The sequence below is a fragment of the Leptopilina boulardi genome, unplaced genomic scaffold, assembly GCF_019393585.1.
Source record: "Leptopilina boulardi isolate dan_hultmark-lab unplaced genomic scaffold, ZJU_Lbou_2.1 LbouV2_367, whole genome shotgun sequence".
Lineage (NCBI taxonomy): Eukaryota > Metazoa > Arthropoda > Insecta > Hymenoptera > Figitidae > Leptopilina > Leptopilina boulardi.
Genome location: NW_026137937.1, coordinates 2230013 through 2245032, shown reverse-complemented (window position 1 = coordinate 2245032; position 15020 = coordinate 2230013). Strand labels below are relative to the sequence as shown.

The 15020-nt window shown below is 25.3% G+C and overlaps 1 protein-coding gene across 3 annotated transcripts in view; it reads left to right on the top strand.

The window, feature by feature from the left end:
• Positions 1 to 15020, top strand: part of LOC127287031 (disheveled-associated activator of morphogenesis 1) — a 115519-nt gene that overhangs the window by 65235 nt on the left and 35264 nt on the right. The window lies entirely within an intron of this gene.

Sequence of the window (15020 nt, the reverse complement as noted above, 5' to 3'; positions counted from 1 at the left end):
TTGTATAGATTTATTCATCATATAGAGATAATAATTAACTTATCATAAAAAGTAACTTGTTATGTAAAATAGTTTCAGTCAGAAAGTCAATTATCAAAAGATTTGTCGACTAAAAAGAAGTTATCATTGGCACAGATGTTATACACAAACACGTGACATCAAATAAAATTGAGCTCTAATTTTTCAATGTCGAATTCCTTTTTGAATTCAATTAAAAATCTTATCTTTAAAAACTAGCAGAAAAATTGTTTTAACTATACTGTTTGAATAATTATCAATATATATATTGAGATATTTTTATTTAGTATACATAGTAACTTTAAACGAGTGTACAAGTTTTTTTCATAACAGCTGGGAAATAAAAATTCTCATTTTTTATTTTTACTAAAAAAAAAAATTATTTATGAGGTAAGCAAACAATATTTATGGTTTTTAATTAGTCAAATTACACATTTTAATTAAGGTAAAAGTTTAAAATTTGAAAAGAAAAATATTCCGTTATTTAAATTTTCGGCAAACTGAAAACAAAAAATGACTAACGATCCGTTTTTTAAACAATTTTATGTTGAGTTTAATATACAATACATAATGAATTTTACCTTAAATTGAATACTAATAAAAGAGAATATTCTTGTTAGGTTTTTTTTCTGCTTTTTTACTGCGCTAAAGAAACTTTGTGATACAAGAAATAATTTGTAATTCAAGAATCTTATATATACCATAAATCTAATGCAATCTTAACCTCAAGGAATTTTAATTATAAGCTGTTTATTCTAGACTATGGTACATTGTAGTGTAATCATTTTCAAATTGCAGTTTGTATAACATTAATAATGCACGGTTTTCACATTTTTGAAATTTACATAATTTTCAATACAAATCATCTTTCATATACAATATTATAAAATTCTTCAATTACTATATAAATTTATGACCCTAGAAATATATTTCTTACGATTTGATTTGTTTCTTTAGAATATAAATTGTACAAATAAATTACATTTTTAAGGGACAAAAAAAAAGTCCACAATTTGTTTCCCTATATAGTGTTTTCAAAATTCCTTCAAGATTAAAAAAAAAAACTATTTTTTATACATTGTCTTAGTGTTTAAATAATAAACACATCTAATTCTGTCGTAATAAATTAAAATTTTTGTTTATCAAACATATAAGCGGCCCACATACATGTTTAGTTGTTCTAGAAATTTTTTCTTGCCCCCCCCCCCCCCCTCCTAAAATTTTGAGTTTCGTTTTAAATTTGTATATATATACAAACTCGATAAAGTCACTTTTAGAAAATAGGTGAAAGAATAAACTGAATACTAAAAATAACTTTGCGAATTTTAGTGCTCATGGGCGCTGTACAGGTCACGAAGTAACACGATAAATTATTCACACAAGGAAAGGAATGATCCATATAACATGTATAGCGGTCTACTTCAAGATCCAATATCGCGATAACCTACTATTCACGAATCTCCAAACGAGATAATAAATAATTTTAGAGACGTATTCTTTTTTTTTTCTTTTTTTGAAATCCTGCCAGAAAATGTATTGTCATTTTTCTTTTCTTTTATATACATCTCCACAAAAGCCATTCTCGATTGAAAAGAATAATATATATATATATATATATAGTGCGAAAAATTTATTGATATAAATAAAAGTATTTCATAATTTACCGAAGAAGTATTCATATAAACTCAGAAAATACATTTATGAAAATTTATTCTAAAATTAAAAATAATTAAATAAAAATAATTCTTTCTAAATCTGCACTGTAAAAATAAATTTTAATTTCAACTCACTTTCAACCAAAACTGCATGTTTACATAAGATTGAATGTCGAATGAATTTTAGATAGAATTTGATGATTTTTATTTTTGTATTTACACAATTTTTTGGTTATTTCAAAAAAAAAAATTTGTTTTATACAAATAAATATTTATTTGATCTAAATAATTTTTTTTTTTTAATTCTTTTAATAAATTTTTCGAAAGAAGAAAGAATTTGATTGAACCAAATAAACTTTTTATTGATTCACTCAAAAGTTTGATTAATTGTAAGCAACACATTTATTTGGTTGGTTCAACCAAAATTTATTTCATTCAAACAATTTTTTTCTGAGTGAATTAGAAAAAAAAATTTAATTATTAAATTAGGTACTATGACTCGATTTTTTTCTTTTTAATTATTTAAATTTTAATAATTCTTTAGTAAAATTTTTTCTTATTATGAATTAGTTAACTTTTACTAATTCAAAAGCATTGGTTACTATATACTTCAAATTTAGTGAAATTTTTCACAAATTTAGACTTAGAGAGTTGACATATTATTTAAAAATATTTTACTACAATTTATTTTAAAATTAAGTATACATTCCACTCTTAAAATAAAATTATATTCTAAATTGAAGAATAAATTTTTTAGTTTTTTTTTTATTGAAGCTGAAACTTGATTTCTTTTATTTTAAATAAATGCTTGAATGAAATCAATTTGATCTAATATATATCACGAGATTAATCTTAGGAGTTCGTGACAAAATATGATATATTTTACAATAACATATATATTGAATATTTTTTTAATATTTACTGAAATGATTATAATTCATTTTCTAAAGGAATGCAATAGGATTGGTTTGTTGTGCTACAATGGCAATATGAGTATAGACTGGTTTGCCAGGTTTTACTTGGCTCACCTCTATCGAGTTTATTTACTCGGTCGACCACCCTGACAGGACTTTATTCAAACTCATTAAAAACTATATAGTTGATTATTGTTTCTTTTTTCTTTCGCAAATTTACGTCTGTTTCTTAAAGATTTGCACTTGAATTCTTTGCAATGCAATTTTTTTGTCCTTCAAAAGTTGTAAAACCAGAATTCATATTTCATAATCAAATAAATTTATACAACTCAATCGCGAGATTAATTATACGATTATACCTATATATTATATATATATTATTTAGAACCGTTTAACAATACTCGGTATTTGTAAAAATTTTAATTATTCCTTTTTTTATTAAGCTATCAAGCTTGTGACGTTTATAAAAAAAAATTTATTTAAAAGTATTTTATCGTTTTTAATTAATTAATTAATATCAAGTAAATAGTACTTTTTGGGGGTATAATTAATATTATCTTTGATTATCAATTTTTATGTATTTTATGTAAATTGGAAAATTATTTAAAAATTTTGAATTGATTTTAAGTACAATCAATTTCAATTAATGACAGTTTAATAATAATGTTATTGTTTAAAACAAAAATTTTTAGGGGAAAGATATGGGTAAGTTCGTTTTTGTTAATAATTTTATCAAAATTTAATATAAAGTCACACTATTTTTAAGGATAAAGGTAACAAAGATTTCTATAAAGTTTTATGGTATAATCAGTTTGTCATTAACTAAAATATTAAATAATTTTGAATTTTTTTCCTGACACTTTAATTATTATTTATTCAATATTTTTATTAATAAATAATTAAAAATAATTTTTTCTCTTATTCATGAATATTTTCATTTTACTATAAAAAAATTTTCATATACTTAAACAATATAATGAAGTAGTTTTTTTACACTATACTTTTTTTGGACGAACTTACTCTCCCCTATTCTTAATTTATATATAATTTTATATATAATTTTATCTAAAATATTCATTTTTTATCCATTTTATATTAATAAACGATTACTGATTTTGAAAAGTTTTACACCCATAGAAATCTGTTATTTTAATTAAATAAAATTTACTTGATTTAAATAAAAAAAGCATATTTGTCTCAGCGCCAACTAGATTTTTATTTATTTTAAATAAAATGGATTATTTAAGGTCGTTTATTTGAATTAAATAAATGTTTTTTATTTAATGCAAATAAATTTTTTATTTACTACAAATATATTTATATTTAAGAAATAAATAATATTTTTAATGTTAATAAATAATGGCAAGCCATTCTGCAGCACGCAGGCGCGAATTAAACGGAAGCACATGAACATTTTACTGTGTCCGGTTTAAATGTTTTGGCGTACCAGCGGATTTATAATACGGTTTATCATTATCATTATTATTATTTATTTTAGGTTAAATAAATAATATTTTTCTCTGGGTGTAGGAAGGAAATTTTGTAAATTTTTTTTAATTAAAAAGAATATTTTATATTTTAAGAAACCGCGCATTTGAAGTTTTTTTAAGTATCATATTAAGAAGTAAAAACGCGTAATAAAATGTCATAAATGTTGATTACACACTGACCACACCAATATTTGCCGTCAGTGTATATTTATATCTTTTTTTTTTTCTTTAAAACCGATCGCAATTCAAATCAAGGTTTAAAAATATCTTGATATCGTGAAATATATATATATATATATATTTAAGTTCATATATATCGCTTACTATAAATCAAATGATAAATATCCAACGCGGGATTCGAATATATATCGTCACACTCACTTTGTCAATTTACGTCAATATTGCCAGTAGATATATAAAACCGCATTTTCAAATCATTCGAGTCTGAAAATGTTTCAAAAGTCCTTTTGCATACAAATTGTTGATTATTAAGACGCGATAAAGATACTTTATACAAGTTTTATGTACAATAAAATAAGAATCAACTAAAAAGAAATAGTTATAAAATTTATAATTTCAACTCAATGTTATAATGAGCATAAATGAAAGTGAAAAAAATAATGTTTTCTTATACTAATAGAACTACGCTAATAAATAATTGGTGTAAGATGAAAGAGTAGAATTTGTGAAGCGCAAAGAAAAATTCTATTTCACACGCGTTGCTACCTCTCTTTTATATAAATTGTGTAATAAAATCGTGGGTCGTTAAACCACGATACACAAAGTAGAAAACCTCCGGAAGATCGTTCATAGATATATATATAGACGTTCTTTTCGATATGGCTTGATGGATTGATTGCAACGGCGGAAGTGATTTATTTGGGACATTTGTAAATTTATCGAGAATTGTGAAAAGATTTAATGGGACGAGGAAAAGACATTATAAAAGTAATTACGTAAAAAATTATTATATTTATATGTGTGTATATATATATATAGAAGAGTTTATATACTCTCAATATATTGGACAAACAATCGGAAACAAAAGTTAGCCCAACTCGATATTTTCAAATGTTGAAATAAAATAACAATTTGAATTTTTAAAAGTGTTTCAGTAAAAGTGTAAAAATTGCATTTGAATGAAAATTACATTATTTTTACAATAGGAAACGATTTAGGTATTTAACATAATCTAAAATTTAACAATAGTTTCTTATAGTAAATATTTTGTAATTTTTATCCAAGTGCAACTTTTATCCTCTGAGACAAATATATATTTTCCCTGGGTGTATGAAAAAAAACACCTAATTAACGAGGGGGAAAAAAAATAAATTAAGAAGCCCACCTTTAATACCAATAATGTATCGTATAACCAAATAAGTAAAAGTAAAATGTTTTTCCCACAAGATCGTGTCTCTAATTAAGAATCGCGTAATACATTACGCTCAGATATCAGTGCACGTGCGAAGGGAATCGTTTCCTATCTGCATCTTGAATTCTAATTACCTCCTTGAGGTATGTAAATGTATTGTTTATATATTGGATTTAAAGAGAAAAAAAGTACACACTCACGCTTGGTTGCATTTTGCGCGAATTAATTAGTTTTTCATTAAATAACAAAAATTGGAAAGCATTGAAGTAATTTCGACGTGAGGAAAAACAATATATATATATTATATGTGTGTATTAAAAACAATAGTTCCATCTCAATAATTGGAAAATGCGGATTTGCAATTATTATTTGGGCGCACATTCACGAGAACGCAAGAACTCTCTCCAAAGATATTCGAAAAGTGAAACTACTCCCCTGAAATGATGCCCTTAGGAAGAAAGATTCGAGCCAGAATATGTTTCGAATTATATTGGTCCCTCCCGCTGTCCCTTTCATGTTCATTCTGACAGGTTCTTCGTACATTGACAGATTAGAGGTTCGAAGCGACGAAATTACAAGTCATAAACGGACATCGATGACCGGTCTACAATTATAATTTTGCCATCGAAAATTTTTGATTAAAGGGTTCAGAAGAGGAAAGTAATTTAATCAGTTCAAGAGCTTTCGCTTTATGGATTCCATGGAACTTTTTTTTTTAATAGCCCTAATAAGTTATTTTTAAATACCTTTAATAATATTTTAATAACCATGTTATTTTTTAAAATTTTTATTTATTAAAATATTATTAAAATTTTGTTTCCTTTTGTTTAAAATTTGTATTCAACATGTGACGCGATCTGAAGAAAAAGACCTTAGAAGCAAATGAATTATAGATTTTTTTTGTTTTTATAAAACTAAAATCAGTTTTTATTGAATATTTTGGATGTAATGAAGACCTAAATATCATAAGTTTGCATAACGAGTTGAACGTCTTTGCGGGTATTTTCACTTTAAAATTTCAAACCGTAATCTATAATTTTTTGCTCACGGAGAGAAAAGAATTTGTTGTGGTTACTAAAAATTAAGTCCACACAACAATTCCGGATTGTCAATATAGAACCAGCAGTCCTATTTGTTTTTAGGACAAAAAAAAATTGTTAAAATAAAAATTGTTATTAAAACTATGCGGATTGTTTGGTGAACAAACAGAATTGTTTAATGAACAAAGAAAATTGTTATGGAACAGTTGATATAACAAAACTAAATTGTTAAATCGTCAATACAATTTGTTTTATTAACAAAGTTTTGATCCGTCTAATACAATTTGTTCAGTTTCTTCGCCTTCTAAAATAATCGATAGCAGATTTCTGTAAGTCATATCACCAGTTTCATTTTCATTAAAATCTGTGGAACATGCAGCTTCTGAATCAAATTCTTTGACTTGAAACCAAAAAATTATTTTGAGTTGAAATTTGTTGTTAAATAATATTTAATATACATTTTGTATTTTTTAAGGTGAGGTTATGTTCAATAGTAACCGAGTATAACTTACCGATAGACGATGAAATTGTCTCTTCATCCATTCACTACACTTGCAATATATTTCTCACTTTAATCGGATTCATTATTTAACATCACTTTGTCATTAAAAAAACTAATATTAAAAGCAAAAGTGGCACATGTGCCAGAAGCAAACGACGCGATTTGCACGCCAGTTTGCGAGAATTCAAGATGACCACGTGACATGGAACAATAAACCTGTCAGCTGAACAAATCCGGATTGTTCCATCAGCAATCGACAGAGAGTTTGCTTCTGTAACTGTACGGCATTGCAAAATGAACAAAACTGACGACAAAATATTCGTATTGTTGTTAAAACAACATACATTTGTATTGACAACAATCCGAAATGTAATATGAACATTTCGAATTGTAATATCAATAAATCTACTGACAACAATCCAAAAATTATTTGCACAACAATCCCATTTTTCTCCGTGTTGAACTTGGCAAACATCGGTTCGAAATTTGATAAATTAAACATTATACAAATACCAGAATAGTAATTTACATTTAACCTAGAAACTCGATTTTTCCTGTCATTAATAAACTCATATTTTAATTAATTAGGTGAAACTGGCAAGTGTTTCTAAAAACAGTTATGAAAATAAACATGCTGGTCAGAGAAAGTAATTATTATTGAGTCGCTTCCGCCCACTCATATTAAAATAAAATATATATATATTTGCGAATTGCAAAACTACTTTCTCGTGTGTGCAAGTTTGCCATGAATTTTTTTTAACATCAATATTATGAAACTGACATAGAATTTTTTTTTCAAGATTCCAGATCTAAGATTTTATGACACGCGGCTGCACTTTCTTATATATAAATATAGACACTTTTAATTAGATCCGTATATATATATATATATATATGTGAATTTATTAAGTTGTCGGGGATATAAATGTATGCGTGACTCTCCCAAAAACAAATATTATAAATATTCCAAATATATATTTCTAACTATGCAAAAAAAATTTGTCGTGAAAAAATGATTACTTTCTAATTTCAAAATTTCTATATTAATATTTTCTCGAAAAAAAGGAAAAAAATACTATATACACTGGAAAGTTTTGCGTAGGGGATGAGAATATATTGCGAGTAGAAAGCACATACAAGTGATAGAAATAATAAGATTTCTTATTAATCTACATAAGTAATAATGATATTAATTTCATACATTTTAAAAGCAGTTATTTTTTAATTCTGGATGAAAATGATCAGTTTTAAATTCAGCAGTACATAATGTATTTAAATTCAAATTTCATGTAAATCCATTGCTTAGATTCAGCAACGGCTATCTTAAAAATGTTGCCTCTTAAAATAAGACACCTTTTCTGTCTTAAAATTTAAAATAAGACTTTCTTTTTACAGTGCATATATATATCTGTATAATTTTTATTATAAAATTTGTCATTAAAAATATTATTTTAATTTAATTTTTATTAAAAACATAGGTATTAATTTCTATTCTTTTTTTAAAGTATATATGTATTATATAAATTGTTGTAATAATACACAATACAGTGTAATTTATAATTATATTTAGAATTTATTAATTTTATATCAAGATTTATATGTACGAAATAAAAAAATTTTAATAAATTTCAGTTTCCGTATTCTAATAGATTGAATTTCCATATTTAAACATAATTATACACATTATAGAGGCGAAAGATAATCAACTAACTTTCTAATGAACAATTACAATTTCATTGTTGTGTTTTTAGAATTCCGCGTACAGCTGAAAATAAAAGGGGACTCATGAATATAAGTTCTAAAAATCAATTGTTAGAATTTTCATTTAACCCCTTCGGTGTATGAGAAAAATATCATATTAACAATAATAATTAATAAATAGTTACACAGAAAATTAAAAGGCATTAAAATAAGCTGCAACGCTGATTATTTTAATCCATTTTGGTATTAAAATAAGCAAAATTGCGGATTAAAATAATAAGCTTTGCAGCTTATTTTAATACCTTATAACTTCACAGGATTCTACAGTACTTTATTATGTTAAATGAAAATTTTAGTAAATAAAAATTCTGACAAATGAAAATTTGAACAAATAAAAATTCTGTAAAGTGAATTTTCGGTTCATTAAAACTCTGTAATGTTGACAATCGGTTTTAATGAAAATTCTGCAAAATAATAATTCGAACAAAGAAAAATTCGACAAAATGAAAATTATATATCTAATGAAAATATTCTAACAATTGATTTTTAGAACCTATTTGTGCGTATGCCAATAAAATCTATAGTAATATGGTATATAAATGCAATGTATATATGAGTTTTGTGTAGAATGGGTTATTAAGCAGCGATCCATGAAGCGATTCATGACGAGATCGATTGGGATGGATCATTGCTTGAGGGTATATGTATATCTGATAGTTGATAGCTACTGAACGTCAGGTTTGCGATAACAGGTATCATGTATATTAAAGTATATATAAAACCACTCGAGGGCTTATATATAAATAGTCTCGCTTTATATCCATCGCACTTCATAAAATTCGCTTCACCTGTCATATTTTAAGTGTGAAAAATAAATTAAAATATGCCTTGTAACTGTTTGTAATAAACCTAGTATAAGGTAAAACGATGCGAATTCTAAAACGACCGCAAAATGTTAGTTGGTAATAATTTACTTGAAGCAAACATCTGCGAGATAGAATCGCTTATACACTCAGTGCAACGAGACTGCACTCTAGTAGAGTAGATGTTTGTCGTTTACATTTTTTCTGATTCTATAACAACCTAGAAAATGAATACTTTACATTTAAAGATTTTTATTTAACATTTTTTTTTCATTTATTTTAAGTTCAATATTTATTTATCATATGTGAGGCGAAATTTCTGAACTGATCCAATATTGCCAAAATGTGAGCATTGCATTTTTGGAAAAATTATAATTTTCTTGATAATTTCTTATTGATTAATTTCAAAATTTGTGCATCGAAAACTTTCTATAGAATGTTTGTTTGGACAATAATAATAATAATTCTATCAAATGAAAGTTCGGTTTAGGTAAAAATAATTTTGTATAATATGTAATATTTCATATATATATGTGAAATGTATTCTGTTTCAAACCTGATCTTCCGACTTTTATCTCGCTTTATATTCTCATTCTACTTAACCTATTCCTCTATACTACATATTGCAATTTAATTTTTATATATAAACATTTCTACATGATATGTAGAAAAGCAAATATGAGAAAAAACTATAACACTCTACATCTGTAAACTATAGAACCATAGAGAAAACATGCGTGTATAGCATGTATAAGGAAATGAATATTACAGAAAAAAAGGGAAAATTGTAAACGATTTAGCATGCGAATCAACTGTAACTGTATTGAGTTACATATATATAGAAGAATGAGAATGCAGTTTTCAGAGAGTAATCAAGCATGTAGATTGTAGAAGGAAATGATGATGATGATGATGGTACAGTAGGGGCTATTGGTGGGAGCTAAAGAATCTTTAGAAAGTATATATACATATACACACTATAAAGCACAGTTTAGAAATAGCGATCGATATTGATCGTAAATTTGTATACACATTGTCATGTGTGTAGGTATGCAAATGTATAGTTATACACATTCTTTCGATCATATATAGATTCATTAAAAAAAAAAAAAAGATTTTAAAACCTATTCACACGTCATTCGTATTATAAGCAAAAAGGGGTTACAGGTTCATTCTTCTATTTTATTTCGTATCAATATACAAGTCATACCTACGCCTACGAGATTATCAGATGCATATATATACGCGATACCTTTTGTATATTGTTCACAATTTACAATATTCTATTGGGGGAAAGAAAAAAAAATTTTATGATCCGCCTTAAATACCGATAATAAACTTAATTAGGAGTGCGGGAATAAGAAAAGAATGTAATAAAAAATAATTATTTCTATATGGGCAAATCTCGCAGGAACATTTAATATATTTGTTTTAAAAAATATTCAATTAACATTTGTTTTTATGTTCACATATTTTATATTTATGTTATTGTTTCTTGAATTAAAATAAATTTAATAACACTTTTTCACTGTGACCTCTCTATTTGTAAATTTTAATTATAAAAGAATGCAAAAAATTAGAGCTATGTAAAAAAAATTGTTAATTTTGTACGAGTATCGTATAAAATTTGAATCATTTCGGTTTTACTTATATATATATAAAATAGTTGGAATTTATCAAATGAAGAACTTTAGAATTCCATTGAAATTCAGAATATATAAAATTATTGTTGATCATAGTTAAATACTGAAAAAATTATATTCTAAATTAAAGAATATCTTTTTGGCGCCTATTTAAATATATTTTCCTTGCATTTTATTTTTACCAAAAGTATCTTCCTATCTATCTTATATCTTAAGAAACTAATGCATTTTAAGATGTTTTTGATAACTTAGAAGCAAATTGTAAAAAAAACATCTTAAAATAAGATACTTCTTTTTGTAGTGCAGTTAGAATGTAATATTCTTAAGATAAGAAACACGCTCCTTAAATTAAGAAATATTCTGCATGGCAGAAGAAAATATTCTTAATTTAAGAAATGTTTTTTATTTTAAGAATATTATATTGTAACTGTAAGAATAAAATGCATGGAAAATATTCTTAAATAGGCGTCAAGAAGAAATTCTTAAATTTAGAATATAATCTCTTCAGTGTTTGTATTTAATTAAAAAATCAAAAAATAGCCGTGTTTATATAAGTAGGCGATTAAGGAGAATATTGACCGTAACATAACCTCAAACTAAAAATGGTTTTTAACGTAGACAAAAAATTGACTCCTGGAAGTCAACTCCCGAGAAATTCTCAGGAATTTCCCGGGAATATTTTCACATGGGAATTGTCATGTCAAAAAATACAACTAAATTTTTTGTAATAAAATTTTTACGATAAATTAAAATATTTACCTTAATAATGAATTTTCAGCTTCAAGGAGATTCTTTAAAACTAAATAGCCCTCGGAGATCCCTACTTTCAAATTAAATTTCCATTCAGAAAATGTGAAAAATAACCGTAAAAATAGACCGAGTTCTAAAAAGTCTGAATATGAAGAATTCTGTGTCCTTCAAGATAAACCCTTTTTTACTTTTGTCCTTATCTTTGAAGTACGTGACATCACAAGCCATCTAGGATAGAATCTGCAAAAAGAAAAATGAAAATACTGTCAGCGCTGTACTAACATATAGTTAAATATTTAATCGGTCGGTAATATAGAGATTTTTTAATAACTAAAATAAGCTATTATTTACAAAAATTGAATAAAAATTGCATTATGTTACGATCGTTATCCCCCTTAAAATAAATGTATTATAAATAGATAAAAAATTATTATATAATTGATAAATGTGAATTATAATTACACTGAATAAATAATATATATATATATTATACATAAGTAAATATAATATCGAGATAGAAGCGTAATAAAGACGCATTGAAAAATTATGTGCTCAGCAATAGACTTCTCAGTTAGAATAATATATATAGTAGTCATTCAATAATAAAGTAAATGTAAAGAATACGTGTGAATCAGTGGATTATGTATAGAAAATTGAGTTAACTCTCGTATTTTCTGGTGTTCAAATCGAGTTAAATCTGGGAGGTATAACGTTATATTCAACGAGAAATGACGATATCGTGCCTTTGAGATGAAAGGTCAGCCCAATGAGTTAATGCCATTTGGTCTTCAGGAGTTACTTGTTTTCTCCTATTAAATATACTTATATGCCATTAATGTTTTTTTTTTAATTTTTTTTTTATTATTAATTTTACATCGCGTTAAACACGAAAGGTGTAAAAAATCCCTAGAGACGTGATTTCATCATTTCACGATGTGAAATTAGCATGCTTCAAATCCACATTATTTAGATAAAATAAAAAATATATATATATATATATGTTGTTGTGGTTTACTTCAAGATGCTTCACAGTTTAATGAAGATTCTCAAAACATTACATTTGATTATCAAATCAACATTAATTTGTGAAACATACAACCTTTTATAACCCCTACGCACATATATATATGAAAAATAATGTACATAGACTTTATTTGCATACCTTTAAAATATCTTCATCCCATTGTATTAATTAACCTTTTCACTATAATATTAACTTGCAATTTGACTTTAATTTTGCAAAATTCAAAATGACCCACTTTAATGCTGTGTATATATACATATTTTTCAAATTATTACAACATTATTTATTACATTCTGTCATGATAAATTGTTATAAATAAATGCTATACTACAAAAATTGTTATAATAAATTTATTATGTTGCAAATTTTCATCTCTATAATTAAACAGAATATTTTTTATTCAAACAAGAATATTTTAATTTTATTTTATTTGTTTGTATTAAATGAAAATAATAATAAAATAGTCAAGAATAAATTTGGCGCGTTAATAATTAGGTATTAATAATTAAGATTAATTAATTTTTTTAAAACTAGTTAAAAAAAAAATTTCTGGAACAACGAATGGTTTCCCTAGAAAAGTGAAAGATTTAATTGCAACATTTTGATCCACTTTATGGGATCACTTTGATACCATTAAGTTAACAGTGATACAAATGAAATATAAAAAAACATTAATAAAATTAAATTTGAAAATAAATTTTTTAAATTATTAAAAATTCTTTTATTTAAAAGTAGATAAAATAAATATATCTTATAAAAAATTTTAAACTGATGTCATTAAAAATGATAAAATTTCTTTTGATATTAAAGAAATTATGATATTAAATTTAATTAGCCTTTCTAAACAAAATATTAAACTATATAATATAAAAATAAACAGCCTAATCAATCAAACAGACGATTAATCAACGCCTTGTTTTTAGTATAGTTAACATAAAGTTGTTAAGGCTTTTGTTACATAATTGAACGAAGCTATGGTGTACTTCGGCATTCAATTATTAGCCGATTAATCTCAGAAAGACCAGTTTGTTAAAGGCATTTAACGAAGAATGTTTGCAAACAGGAATTGGCTAAGTCTGATCTGAGTCTCATGTATTTACTTGTATACATATATACTATATACACTTGTATGCACTTTTACTCGTTCTCCACAAGTAACACGTGCTTTTGCCCGTTCGCACGTGCTCCAAGTAACACGAGACCTCAAAGTCTTCCACTACTACTACTACTATTACTACTTGTACTATACTATTCAGGTAAATAAATCCACTGGGTTTATTCACTGGTTTACAAATCCTCTGGATTTATTTACCTCTATCATACATTGTAACTAAAGTCATATTTTAATACTGCTGCGCTCTTTTCAAAGCGGCTTTTTTCAAAATCGCACGGGAAATTTAATACCTTTGGTAACAAAAACCGAGATTAAAAATTATGTTTTTTATTTAAAGCTGCTTTTATAAATCTACTTCCTACTTTAGCAGGTGCAGTATCTATTCCAAAACTCAAGGCAATTCTCTAAATCTGAATTACAGTTCAAACTAATTCATTTTTAGTAAAATCTTGGCTAACATTTTGCTTCATCAATTATTAGTAAGAAAAAAAAATTATTAATTTTTAATATAAAAAGTTAATAATTTTTAGGGGACGCACAGAATTTCTTTTTACCACACTTTTTGTTTAAAACAATTTTAATTAAGTATAATTCTCATATTAAGCAGAATTTTAAGTACTTCGAATTTTTAAATATAAAAATTTCTAATTCACTGAATCTTAATTTGTTCAAATTTTCATTTTTACCAATTTTTATTTGATATAATAATTCTTAAAACGACAAATCTTCATTTGTCCGAAAATTATAAATAGTCTGAATAAACAATCATGAAACAGATTTCGGCGCAATCTTTAAAATTGACCAATCTGAAATTATTATAAAAAAATCGTGATTGGTAAATTTTAAAAACAGCACACTAAAATCATTCCGTCGATTATTGTATCTCAGGGATCGCACTTGGGACCACTTTTGTTTATATTATTCTCTATATGAA